This window comes from Schistocerca cancellata, chromosome 3 (genome assembly GCF_023864275.1).
Source record: "Schistocerca cancellata isolate TAMUIC-IGC-003103 chromosome 3, iqSchCanc2.1, whole genome shotgun sequence".
Lineage (NCBI taxonomy): Eukaryota > Metazoa > Arthropoda > Insecta > Orthoptera > Acrididae > Schistocerca > Schistocerca cancellata.
In genome coordinates, this window is record NC_064628.1 from 959,323,467 (window position 1) to 959,338,940 (window position 15,474).

Sequence of the window (15,474 nt, forward strand, 5' to 3'; positions counted from 1 at the left end):
TGAGGGATTGACGGATGCAATAAAGAAGCAATAGTGAATCCAAAAAGAGATTCTCGCCTCAAATGGAAGATCATTTCGTTGCCACAGAAACGTTTCTCGATTTGGAAAGGGGAAGGCATAGAACATATGGTATTTCATAGCGACACAATTTCAATGTTTGTTCGTCATTATGAGGGATCGAAGGATGCAATAAAGAAGGAATAGTGCATCCGAAAAGAGATACTCGCCTCCCTATAAAAGATCCTGTCGTTGCTATAGAAACGTTCCTCGATTTAGCAAGAGAAGGCATAGAACCTATAGTATTTCTTAGCCACGCATTTTCTGTGTAAATTCGTCATCGTGAGGGATCGACGGATGTAATAAGGAAGGAGTAGTGCATCGAAAAGAGATAGTCGCCTCCCAATAGAAGATCCTGTCGTTGCCATAGAAACGTTCCTCGATTTAGAAAGAGAAGACATGGAACCTATAGTATTTCATAGCGAAGCAATTTCTGTGTTAATTCGTCATTGTGAGGTATCGACGGATGCAATAAAGAAGGAATAGTGCATCCGAAAAGAGATACTCGCCTCCCAATAGAAGATCCTATCGTTGATATAGAAACGTTTCTCGATTTAGAAAGAGAAGGCATAGAACCTATAGTATTTCATAGCGACGCAATTCCTGTGTTAATTCGTCATTGCGAGGGATCGACTAATGCAATAAAGAAGGAACAGTGCATCCGAAAATAGATACTCGCCTCCCAATAGAAGATGCTGTCGTTGCCATGGAAACGTTCCTCGATTTAGAAAGAGAAGACATAGAACCTATAGTATTTCATAGCGACGCAATTTCTGTGTTAATTCGTCATTGTGAGGTATCGACGGATGCAATAAAGAAGGAATAGTGCATCCGAAAAGAGATACTAGCCTCCCAATAAAAGATCCTATCGTTGATATAGAAACGTTTCTCGATTTAGAAAGAGAAGGCATAGAACCTATAGTATTTCATAGCGACGCAATTCCTGTGTTAATTCGTCATTGTGAGGGATCGACGGATGCAATAAAAAAGGAAGAGTGAATCCGAAAATAGATACTCGCCTCCCAATAGAAGATCCTGTCGTTGCCATAGAAACGTTCCTCGATTTAGAAAGAGAACGCATAGAACCTATAGTATTTCATAGCGACGCAATTTCTGTGTTAATTCGTCACTGTGAGGGATCGACGGATGCAATAAAGAAGGAATAGTGCATCCGAAAAGAAATACTCGCCTCCTATTGAGAAGATCCTATCGTTGATATAGAAACGTTTCTCGATTTAGAAAGAGAAGGCATAGAACCTATAGTATTTTATAGCGACGCAATTCCTGTGTTAATTCGTCATTGTGAGGGATCGACGGATGCAATAAAGAAGGAACAGTGCATCCGAAAATAGATACTCGCCTCCCAATAGAAGATCCTGTCGTTGCCATAGAAACGTTCCTCGATTTAGAAAGAGAAGACATAGAACCTATAGTATTTCATAGCGACGCAATTTCTGTGTTAATTCGTCATTGTGAGGTATCGACGGATGCAATAAAGAAGGAATAGTGCATCCGAAAAGAGATACTCGCCTCCCAATAGAAGATCCTATCGTTGATATAGAAACGTTTCTCGATTTAGAAAGAGAAGGCATAGAACCTATAGTATTTCATAGCGACGCAATTCCTGTGATAATTCGTCATTGTGAGGGATCGACGGATGCAATAAAGAAGGAATAGTGCATCCGAAAATAGATACTCGCCTCCCAATAGAAGATCCTGTCGTTGCCATAGAAACGTTCCTCGATTTAGAAAGAGAAGACATAGAACCTATAGTATTTCATAGCGACGCAGTTTCTGTGTTAATTCGTCATTGTGAGATATCGACGGATGCAATAAAGAAGGAATAGTGCATCCGAAAAGAGATACTCGCCTTCCAATAGAAGATCCTATCGTTGATACAGAAACGTTTCTCTTTTTAGAAAGAGAAGGCATAGAACCTATAGTATTTCAAGCCACGCAATTCCTGTGTTAATTCGTCATTGTGAGGGATCGACGGATGCAATAAAGAAGGAACAGTGCATCCGAAAATAGATACTCGCCTCCCAATAGAAGATCCTATAGTTGCCAGAGAAACGTTCCTCGATTTAGAAAGAGAAGGCATTGAACCTATAGTATTTAATAGCGTCGCAATTTCTGTGTTAATTCGTCATTGTGAGGTATCGACGGATGCAATAAAGAAGGAATAGTGCATCTGAAAAGAGATACTCGCCTCCCAAAAGAAGATCCTATCGTTGATACAGAAACGTTTCTCGATTTAGAAAGAGAAGGCATAGAACCCATAGTATTTCATAGCGATGCAATTCCTGTGTTAATTCGTCATTGTGAGGGATCGACGGATGCAATAAAGAAGGAACAGTGCATCCGAAAATAAATACTCGCCTCCCAATAGAAGATCCTGTCGTTGCCATAGAAACGTTCGTCGATTTAGAAAGAGAAGACATAGAACCTATAGTATTTCATAGCGAAGCAATTTCTGTGTTAATTCGTCATTGTGAGGTATCGACGGATGCAATAAAGAAGGAATAGTGCATCCGAAAAGAGATACTCGCCTCCCAATAGAAGATCCTATCGTTGATATAGAAACGTTTCTCGATTTAGAAAGAGAAGGCATAGAACCTATAGTATTTCATAGCGACGCAATTCCTGTGTTAATTCGTCATTGTGAGGGATCGACGGATGAAATAAAGAAGGAACAGTGCATCCGAAAATAGATACTCGCCTCCCAATAGAAGATCCTGTCGTTGCCATAGAAACGTTCCTCGATTTAGAAAGAGAAGACATAGAACCTATAGTATTTCATAGCGACGCAATTTCCGTGTTAATTCGTCATTGTGAGGTATCGACGGATGCATTAAAGAAGGAATAGTGCATCCGAAAAGAGATACTCGCCTCCCAATTGAAGATCCTATCGTTGATACAGAAACGTTTCTCGATTTAGAAAGAGAAGGCATAGAACCTATAGTATTTCATAGCGACGCAATTCCTGTGATAATTCGTCATTGTGAGGGATCGACGGATGCAATAAAGAAGGAACAGTGCATCCGAAAATAGATACTCGCCTCCCAATAGAAGATCCTGTCGTTGCCATAGAAACGTTTCTCGATTTAGAAAGAGAAGACATAGAACCTATAGTATTTCATAGCGACGCAATTTCTGTGTTAATTCGTCATTGTGAGGTATCGACGGATGCAATAAAGAAGGAATAGCGCATCCGAAAAGAGATACTCGCCTCCCAATAGAAGATCCTATCGTTGATACAGAAACGTTTCTCGATTTAGAAAGAGAAGGCATAGAACCTATAGTATTTCATAGCGACGCAATTCCTGTGTTAATTCGTCATTGTGAGGGATCGACGGATGCAATAAAGAAGGAACAGTGCATCCGAAAATAGATACTCGCCTCCCAATATAAGATCCTATTGTTGCCAGAGAAACGTTCCTCGATTTAGAAAGAGAAGGCATAGAACATAGAGTATTTAATAGCGTCGCAATTTCTGTGTTAATTCGTCATTGTGAGGTATCGACGGATGCAATAAAGAAGGAATAGTGCATCCGAAAAGAGATACTCGCCTCCCAATAGAAGATCCTATCGTTGATATGGAAACGTTTCTCGATTTAGAAAGAGAAGGCATAGAACCTATTGCATTTCATAGCGACGCAATTTCTGTGATAATTCGTCATTGTGAGGTATCGACGGATGCAATAAAGAAGAAATAGTGCATCCGAAAAGAGATACTCGCATCCCAATAGAAGATCCTATCGTTGATATAGAAACGTTTCTCGATTTAGAAAGAGAAGGCATAGAACCTATAGTATTTCATAGCGACGCAATTCCTGTGTTAATTCGTCATTGTGAGGGATCGACGGATGCAATAAAGAAGGAACAGTGCATCCGAAAATAGATACTCGCCTCCCAATAGAAGATCCTGTCGTTGCCATAGAAACGTTCCTCGATATAGAAAGAGAAGACATAGAACCTATAGTATTTCATAGCGACGCAATTTCTGTGTTAATTCGTCAATGTGAGGTATCGACGGATGCAATAAAGAAGGAATAGGGCATCCGAAAAGAGATACTCGCCTCCCAATAGAAGATCCTATCGTTGATATAGAAACGTTTCTCGATTTAGAAAGAGAAGGCATAGAACCTATAGTATTTAATAGCGTCGCAATTTCTGTGTTAATTCGTCATTGTGAGGTATCGACGGATGCAATAAAGAAGGAATAGTGCATCCGAAAATAGATACTCGCCTCCCAATAGAAGATCCAGTCGTTGCCATAGAAACATTCGTCGATTTAGAAAGAGAAGACATAGAACCTATAGTATTTCATAGCGACGCAATTTCTGTGTTAATTGGTCATTGTGAGGTATCGACGGATGCAATAAAGAAGGAATAGTGCATCCGAAAAGAGATACTCGCCTCCCAATAGAAGATCCTATCGTTGATATAGAAACGTTTCTCGATTTAGAAAGAGAAGGCATAGAACCTATAGTATTTCATAGCGACGCAATTCCTGTGTTATTTAGTCATTGTGAGGGATCGACGGATGCAATAAAGAAGGAACAGTGCATCCGAAAATAGATACTCGCCTCCCAATAGAAGATCCTGTCGTTGCCATAGAAACGTTCCTCGATTTAGAAAGAGAAGACATAGAACCTATAGTATTTCATAGCGACGCAATTTCTGTGTTAATTCGTCATTGTGAGGTATCGACGGATGCAATAAAGAAGGAATAGTGCATCCGAAAAGAGATACTCGCCTCCCAATAGAGGATCTTATCGTTGATATAGAAACGTTTCTCGATTTAGAAAGAGAAGGCATAGAACCTATAGTATTTCATAGCGACGCAATTCCTGTGTTAATTCGTCATTGTGAGGGATCGACGGATGCAATAAATAAGGAATAGTGCATCCGAAAATAGATACTCGCCTCCCAATAGAAGATCCTGTCGTTGCCATAGAAACGTTCCTCGATTTAGAAAGAGAAGACATAGAACCTATAGTATTTCATAGCGACGCAATTTCCGTGTTAATTCGTCATTGTGAGGTATCGACGGATGCATTAAAGAAGGAATAGTGCATCCGAAAAGAGATACTCGCCTCCCAATTGAAGATCCTATCGTTGATACAGAAACGTTTCTCGATTTAGAAAGAGAAGGCATAGAACCTATAGTATTTCATAGCGACGCAATTCCTGTGATAATTCGTCATTGTGAGGGATCGACGGATGCAATAAAGAAGGAACAGTGCATCCGAAAATAGATACTCGCCTCCCAATAGAAGATCCTGTCGTTGCCATAGAAACGTTTCTCGATTTAGAAAGAGAAGACATAGAACCTATAGTATTTCATAGCGACGCAATTTCTGTGTTAATTCGTCATTGTGAGGTATCGACGGATGCAATAAAGAAGGAATAGCGCATCCGAAAAGAGATACTCGCCTCCCAATAGAAGATCCTATCGTTGATACAGAAACGTTTCTCGATTTAGAAAGAGAAGGCATAGAACCTATAGTATTTCATAGCGACGCAATTCCTGTGTTAATTCGTCATTGTGAGGGATCGACGGATGCAATAAAGAAGGAACAGTGCATCCGAAAATAGATACTCGCCTCCCAATATAAGATCCTATTGTTGCCAGAGAAACGTTCCTCGATTTAGAAAGAGAAGGCATAGAACATAGAGTATTTAATAGCGTCGCAATTTCTGTGTTAATTCGTCATTGTGAGGTATCGACGGATGCAATAAAGAAGGAATAGTGCATCCGAAAAGAGATACTCGCCTCCCAATAGAAGATCCTATCGTTGATATGGAAACGTTTCTCGATTTAGAAAGAGAAGGCATAGAACCTATTGCATTTCATAGCGACGCAATTTCTGTGATAATTCGTCATTGTGAGGTATCGACGGATGCAATAAAGAAGAAATAGTGCATCCGAAAAGAGATACTCGCATCCCAATAGAAGATCCTATCGTTGATATAGAAACGTTTCTCGATTTAGAAAGAGAAGGCATAGAACCTATAGTATTTCATAGCGACGCAATTCCTGTGTTAATTCGTCATTGTGAGGGATCGACGGATGCAATAAAGAAGGAACAGTGCATCCGAAAATAGATACTCGCCTCCCAATAGAAGATCCTGTCGTTGCCATAGAAACGTTCCTCGATATAGAAAGAGAAGACATAGAACCTATAGTATTTCATAGCGACGCAATTTCTGTGTTAATTCGTCAATGTGAGGTATCGACGGATGCAATAAAGAAGGAATAGGGCATCCGAAAAGAGATACTCGCCTCCCAATAGAAGATCCTATCGTTGATATAGAAACGTTTCTCGATTTAGAAAGAGAAGGCATAGAACCTATAGTATTTAATAGCGTCGCAATTTCTGTGTTAATTCGTCATTGTGAGGTATCGACGGATGCAATAAAGAAGGAATAGTGCATCCGAAAATAGATACTCGCCTCCCAATAGAAGATCCAGTCGTTGCCATAGAAACATTCGTCGATTTAGAAAGAGAAGACATAGAACCTATAGTATTTCATAGCGACGCAATTTCTGTGTTAATTGGTCATTGTGAGGTATCGACGGATGCAATAAAGAAGGAATAGTGCATCCGAAAAGAGATACTCGCCTCCCAATAGAAGATCCTATCGTTGATATAGAAACGTTTCTCGATTTAGAAAGAGAAGGCATAGAACCTATAGTATTTCATAGCGACGCAATTCCTGTGTTATTTAGTCATTGTGAGGGATCGACGGATGCAATAAAGAAGGAACAGTGCATCCGAAAATAGATACTCGCCTCCCAATAGAAGATCCTGTCGTTGCCATAGAAACGTTCCTCGATTTAGAAAGAGAAGACATAGAACCTATAGTATTTCATAGCGACGCAATTTCTGTGTTAATTCGTCATTGTGAGGTATCGACGGATGCAATAAAGAAGGAATAGTGCATCCGAAAAGAGATACTCGCCTCCCAATAGAGGATCTTATCGTTGATATAGAAACGTTTCTCGATTTAGAAAGAGAAGGCATAGAACCTATAGTATTTCATAGCGACGCAATTCCTGTGTTAATTCGTCATTGTGAGGGATCGACGGATGCAATAAATAAGGAATAGTGCATCCGAAAATAGATACTCGCCTCCCAAAAGAAGATCCTGTCGTTGCCATAGAAACGTTCCTCGATTTAGAAAGAGAAGGCATAGAACCTATAGTATTTCATAGCGACGCAATTTCTGTGTTAATTCGTCATTGTGAGGTATCGACGGATGCAATAAAGAAGGAATAGTGCATCCGAAAAGAGATACTCGCCTCCCAATAGAAGATCCTATCGTTGATATAGAAACGTTCCTCGATTTAGAAAGAGAAGACATAGAACCTATAGTATTTCATAGCGACGCAATTCCTGTGATAATTCGTCATTGTGAGGGATCGACGGATGCAATAAAGAAGGAACAGTGCATCCGAAAATTGATACTCGCCTCCCAATAGAAGATCCTGTCGTTGCCATAGAAACGTTCCTCGATTTAGAAAGAGAAGACATAGAACCTATAGTATTTCATAGCGACGCAATTTCTGTGTTAATTCGTCATTGTGAGGTATCGACGGATGCAATAAAGAAGGAATAGTGCATCCGAAAAGAGATACTCGCCTCCCAATAGAAGATCCTATCGTTGATACAGATACGTTTCTCGATTTAGAAAGAGAAGGCATAGAACCTATAGTATTTCATAGCGACGCAATTCCTGTGTTAATTCGTCATTGTGAGGGATCGACGGATGCAATAAAGAAGGAACAGTGCATCCGAAAATAGATACTCGCCTCCCAATATAAGATCCTATAGTTGCCAGAGAAACGTTCCTCGATTTAGAAAGAGAAGGCATAGAACCTATAGTATTTAATAGCGTCGCAATTTCTGTGTTAATTCGTCATTGTGAGGTATCGACGGATGCCATAAAGAAGGAATAGTGCATCCGAAAAGAGATACTCGCCTCCCAATAGAAGATCCTATCGTTGATATAGAAACGTTTCTCGATTTAGAAAGAGAAGACATAGAACCTATAGTATTTCATATCGACGCAATTCCTGTGTTAATTCGTCATTGTGAGGGATCGACGGATGCAATAAAGAAGGAACAGTGCATCCGAAAATAGATACTCGCCTCCCAATAGAAGATCCTGTCGTTGCCATAGAAACGTTTCTCGATTTAGAAAGAGAAGACATAGAACCTATAGTATTTCATAGCGACGCAATTTCTGTGTTAATTCGTCATTGTGAGGTATCGACGGATGCAATAAAGAAGGAATAGTGCATCCGAAAAGAGATACTCGCCTCCCAATAGAAGATCCTATCGTTGATATAGAAACGTTTCTCGATTTAGAAAGAGAAGGCATAGAACCTATAGTATTTCATAGCGACGCAATTCCTGTGTTAATTCGTCATTGTGAGGGATCGACGGATGCAATAAAGAAGGAACAGTGCATCCGAAAATAGATACTCGCCTCCATATAGAAGATCCTGTCGTTGCCATAGAAACGTTCCTCGATTTAGAAAGAGAAGACATAGAATCTATAGTATTTCATAGCGACGCAATTTCTGTGTTAATTCGTCATTTTGAGGTATCGACGGATGCAATAAAGAAGGAATAGTGCATCCGAAAAGAGATACTCGCCTCCCAATGGAAGATCCTATCGTTGATATAGATACGGTTCTCGATTTAGAAAGAGAAGGCATTGAACCTATAGTATTTCATAGCGACGCAATTCCTGTGTTAATTCGTCATTGTGAGGGAGCGACGGATGCAATAAAGAAGGAACAGTGCATCCGAAAATAGATACTCGCCTCCCAATAGAAGATCCTGTCGTTGCCATAGAAACGTTCCTCGATTTAGAAAGAGAAGAAATAGAACCTATAGTATTTCATAGCGACGCAATTTCTGTGTTAATTCGTCATTGTGAGGTATCGACGGAGGCAATGAAGAGGGAATAGTGCATCCGAAAAGAGATACTCGCCTCCCAATAGAAGATCCTATCGTTGATATAGAAACGTTTCTCGATTTAGAAAGAGAAGGCATAGAACCTATAGTATTTCATAGCGACGCAATTCCTGTGTTAATTCGTCATTGTGAGGGATAGACGGATGCAATAAAGAAGGAACAGTGCATCCGAAAATAGATACTCGCCTCCCAATTGAAGATCCTGTCGTTGCCATAGAAACGTTCCTCGATTTAGAAAGAGAAGACATAGAACCTATAGTATTTCATATCGACGCAATTTCTGTGTTAATTCGTCATTGTGAGGTATCGACGGATGCAATAAAGAAGGAATAGTGCATCCGAAAAGAGATACTCGCCTCCCAATAGAAGATCCTATCGTTGATATAGAAACGTTTCTCGATTTAGAAAGAGAAGGCATAGAACCTATAGTATTTCATAGCGACGTAATTCCTGTGTTAATTCGTCATTGTGAGGGATCGACGGATGCAATAAAGAAGGAACAGTGCATCCGAAAATAGATACTCGCCTCCCAATAGAAGATCCTGTCGTTGCCATAGAAACGTTCCTCGATTTAGTAAGAGAAGACATAGAACATATAGTAATTCATAGCGACGCAATTTCTGTGTTAATTCGTCATTGTGAGGTATCGACGGATGCAATAAGGAAGGAATAGTGCATCCGATAAGAGATACTCGCCTCCCAGTAGAAGATCCTATCGTTGCCATAGAAACGTTCCTCGATTTAGAAAGAGAAGACATAGAACCTATAGAATTTCATAGCGACGCAATTTCTATGTTAATTCGTCATTGTGAGGGATCGACGGATGCAATAAAGAAGGAATAGTGCATCCGAAAAGAGATTCTCGCCTCCCAATAGAAGATCCTATCGTTGATATAGAAATGTTTCTCGATTTAGAAAGAGAAGTCATAGAACCTATAGTATTTCATAGCGACGCAATTCCTGTGTTAATTCGTCATTGTGAGGGATCGACGGATGCAATAAAGAAGGAACAGTGCATCCGAAAATAGATACTCGCCTCCCAATATAAGATCCTATAGTTGCCAGAGAAACGTTCCTCGATTTAGAAAGAGAAGGCATAGAACCTATAGTATTTCATAGCGACGCAATTTCTGTGTTAATTCGTCATTGTGAGGGATTGGCGGATGCAATAAAGAAGGAATAGTGCATCCGAAAAAAGATACTCGCCTCCCAATATAAGATCCTATAGTTGCCAGAGAAACGTTCCTCGATTTAGAAAGAGAAGACATAGAACCTATAGTATTTCATAGCGACGCAATTTCTGTGTTAATTCGTCATTGTGAGGGATCGACGGATGCAATAAAGAAGGAATAGTGCATCCGAAAAGAGATACTCGCCTCCCAATAGAAGATCCTATCGTTGATATAGAAACGTTTCTCGATTTAGAAAGAGAAGGCATAGAACCTATAGTATTTCATAGCGACACAATTTCTGTGTTAATTCGTCATTGTGAGGGATCCACGGATGCAATAAAGAAGGAACAGTGCATCCGAAAATAGATACTCGCCTCCATATAGAATATCCTGTCGTTGCCATAGAAACGTTCCTCGATTTAGAAAGAGAAGACATAGAACCTATAGTATTTCATAGCGACGCAATTTCTGTGTTAATTCGTCATTTTGAGGTATCGACGGATGCAATAAAGAAAGAATAGTGCATCCGAAAATAGATACTCACCTCCCAATATAAGATCCTATCGTTGATATAGAAACGTTTCTCGATATAGAAAGAGAAGTCATAGAACCTATAGTATTTCATAGCGACGCATTCCTGTGCTAATTCGTCATTGAGAGGGATCGACGGAAGCAATAGAGAAGGAATAGTGCATCCGAAAATAGATACTCGCCTCCCAATAGAAGATCCTGTCGTTGCCATTGAAACATTCCACGATTTAGAAAGAGAAGACATAGAACCTATAGTATTTCATAGCGACGCAATTTCTGTGTTAATTCGTCATTGTGAGGGATCGACGGATGCAATATAGAAGGAATAGTGCATCCGAAAAGAGATACTCGCCTCCCAATAGAAGATTCTATAGTTGATATAGAAACGTTCCTCGATTTAGAAAGAGAAGACATAGAACCTATAGTATTTCATAGCGACGCAATTTCTGTGTTAATTCGTCATTGTGAGGTATCGACGGATGCAATAAAGAAGGAATAGTGCATCCGAAAAGAGATACTCGCCTCCCAATAGAAGATCCTATAGTTGATATAGAAACGTTCCTCGATTTAGAAAGAGAAGACATAGAACCTATAGTATTTCATAGCGACGCAATTCCTGTGTTAATTCGTCATTGTGAGGGATCGACGGATGCAATAAAGAAGGAACAGTGCATCCGAAAATAGATACTCGCCTCCATACAGAAGATCCTGTCGTTGCCATAGAAAAGTTCCTCGATTTAGAAAGAGAAGACATACAACCTATAGTATTTCATAGCGACGCAATTTCTGTGTTAATTCGTCATTTTGAGGTATCGACGGATGCAATAAAGAAGGAATAGTGCATCCGAAAAGAGATACTCGCCTCCCAATTGAAGATCCTATCGTTGATATAGAAACGTTTTTCGATTTAGAAAGAGAAGTCATAGAACCTATAGTATTTCATAGCGACGCATTCCTGTGTTAATTCGTCATTGTGAGGGATCGACGGAAGCAATAAAGAAGGAATAGTGCATCCGAAAAGAGATACTCGCCTCCCAATATAAGATCCTATAGTTGCCAGAGAAACGTTCCTCGATTTAGAAAGAGAAGGCATAGAACCTATGGTATTTCATAGCGACGCAATTTCTGTGTTTATTCGTCATAGAAGATCCTGTCGTTGCCATAGAAACGTTCCTCGATTTAGAAAGAGAAGAAATAGAACCTATAGTATTTCATAGCGACGCAATTTCTGTGTTAATTCGTCATTGTGAGGTATCGACGGAGGCAATGAAGAGGTAATAGTGCATCCGAAAAGAGATACTCGCCTCCCAATAGAAGATCCTATCGTTGATATAGAAACGTTTCTCGATTTAGAAAGAGAAGGCATAGAACCTATAGTATTTCATAGCGACGCAATTCCTGTGTTAATTCGTCATTGTGAGGGATAGACGGATGCAATAAAGAAGGAACAGTGCATCCGAAAATAGATACTCGCCTCCCAATTGAAGATCCTGTCGTTGCCATAGAAACGTTCCTCGATTTAGAAAGAGAAGACATAAAACCTATAGTATTTCATATCGACGCAATTTCTGTGTTAATTCGTCATTGTGAGGTATCGACGGATGCAATAAAGAAGGAATAGTGCATCCGAAAAGAGATACTCGCCTCCCAATAGAAGATCCTATCGTTGATATAGAAACGTTTCTCGATTTAGAAAGAGAAGGCATAGAACCTATAGTATTTCATAGCGACGTAATTCCTGTGTTAATTCGTCATTGTGAGGGATCGACGGATGCAATAAAGAAGGAATAGTGCATCCGAAAAGAGATACTCGCCTCCCAGTAGAAGATCCTATCGTTGCCATAGAAACGTTCCTCGATTTAGAAAGAGAAGGCATAGAACCTATAGTATTTCATAGCGACACAATTTCTGTGTTAATTCGTCATTGTGAGGGATCCACGGATGCAATAAAGAAGGAACAGTGCATCCGAAAATAGATACTCGCCTCCATATAGAATATCCTGTCGTTGCCATAGAAACGTTCCTCGATTTAGAAAGAGAAGACATAGAACCTATAGTATTTCATAGCGACGCAATTTCTGTGTTAATTCGTTATTTTGAGGTATCGACGGATGCAATAAAGAAAGAATAGTGCATCCGAAAATAGATACTCACCTCCCAATATAAGATCCTATCGTTGATATAGAAACGTTTCTCGATATAGAAAGAGAAGTCATAGAACCTATAGTATTTCATAGCGACGCATTCCTGTGCTAATTCGTCATTGAGAGGGATCGACGGAAGCAATAGAGAAGGAATAGTGCATCCGAAAATAGATACTCGCCTCCCAATAGAAGATCCTGTCGTTGCCATTGAAACGTTCCACGATTTAGAAAGAGAAGACATAGAACCTATAGTATTTCATAGCGACGCAATTTCTGTGTTAATTCGTCATTGTGAGGGATCGACGGATGCAATAAAGAAGGAATAGTGCATCCGAAAAGAGATACTCGCCTCCCAATAGAAGATCCTATAGTTGATATAGAAACGTTCCTCGATTTAGAAAGAGAAGACATAGAACCTATAGTATTTCATAGCGACGCAATTTCTGTGTTAATTCGTCATTGTGAGGTATCGACGGATGCAATAAAGAAGGAATAGTGCATCCGAAAAGAGATACTCGCCTCCCAATAGAAGATCCTATAGTTGATATAGAAACGTTCCTCGATTTAGAAAGAGAAGACATAGAACCTATAGTATTTCATAGCGACGCAATTCCTGTGTTAATTCGTCATTGTGAGGGATCGACGGATGCAATAAAGAAGGAACAGTGCATCCGAAAATAGATACTCGCCTCCATACAGAAGATCCTGTCGTTGCCATAGAAAAGTTCCTCGATTTAGAAAGAGAAGACATACAACCTATAGTATTTCATAGCGACGCAATTTCTGTGTTAATTCGTCATTTTGAGGTATCGACGGATGCAATAAAGAGGGAATAGTGCATCCGAAAAGAGATACTCGCCTCCCAATAGAAGATCCTATCGTTGATATAGAAACGTTTTTCGATTTAGAAAGATAAGTCATAGAACCTATAGTATTTCATAGCGACGCATTCCTGTGTTAATTCGTCATTGTGAGGGATCGACGGAAGCAATAAAGAAGGAATAGTGCATCCGAAAAGAGATACTCGCCTCCCAATATAAGATCCTATAGTTGCCAGAGAAACGTTCCTCGATTTAGAAAGAGAAGGCATGGAACCTATGGTATTTCATAGCGACGCAATTTCTGTGTTTATTCGTCATAGAAGATCCTGTCGTTGCCATAGAAACGTTCCTCGATTTAGAAAGAGAAGACATAGAACCTATAGTACTTCATAGCGACGCAATTTCTGTGTTAATTCGTCATTGTGAGGTATCGACGGATGCAATAAAGAAGGAATAGTGCATCCGAAAAGAGATACTCGCCTCCCAATAGAAGATCCTATCGTTGATATAGAAACGTTTCTCGATTTAGAAAGAGAAGGCATAGAACCTATAGTATTTCATAGCGACGCAATTCCTGTGTTAATTCGTCATTGTGAGGGATCGACGGATGCAATAAAGAAGGAACAGTGCATCCGAAAATTGATACTCGCCTCCCAATAGAAGATCCTGTCGTTGCCATAGAAACGTTCCTCGATTTAGAAAGAGAAGACATAGAACCTATAGTAATTCATAGCGACGCAATTTCTGTGTTAATTCGTCATTGTGAGGTATCGACGGATGCAATAAAGAAGGAATACTGCATCCGAAAAGAGATACTCGCCTCCCAATAGAAGATCCTATCGTTGCCATAGAAACGTTCCTCGATTCAGAAAGAGAAGACATAGAACCTATAGTATTTCATAGCGACGCAGTTTCTGTGTTAATTCGTCATTGTGAGAAATCGACGGATGCAATAAAGAAGGAATAGTGCATCCGAAAAGAGATACTCGCCTCCCAATAGAAGATCCTATCGTTGATATAGAAACGTTCCTCGATTTAGAAAGAGAAGGCATAGAACCTATAGTATTTCATAGCGACGCAATTGCTGTGTTAATTCGTCATTGTGAGGTATCGACGGATGCAATAAAGAAGGAATAGTGCATCCGAAAAGAGATACTCGCCTCCCAATAGAAGATCCTATCGTTGATATAGAAACGTTTCTCGATTTAGAAAGAGAAGGCATAGAACCTATAGTATTTCATAGCGACGCAATTCCTGTGTTAATTCGTCATTGTGAGGGATCGACGGATGCAATAAAGAAGGAACAGTGCAACCGAAAATAGATACTCGCCTCCCAATAGAAGATCCTGTCGTTGCCATAGGAACGTTCCTCGATTTAGAAAGAGAAGACATAGAACCTATAGGAAGTATAGCGACGCAATTTCTGTGTTAATTCGTCATTGTGAGGTTTCGACGGATGCAATAAAGAAGTTATAGTGCATCCGAAAAGAGATACTCGCCTCCCAATAGCAGATCCACTCGTTGCCATAGAAACGTTCCTCGATTTAGAAAGAGAAGACATAGAACCTATAATATTTCATAGCCACGCAATTTCTGTGTTAATTCGTCATTGTGAGGGATCGACGGATGCAATAAAGAACGATCAGTGCATCCGAAAATAGATACTCGCCTCTCAATAGAAGATCCTGTCGTTGCCATAGAAACGTTCCTCGATTTAGAAAGAGATGGCATAGAACCTATGGTATTTCATAGCGAC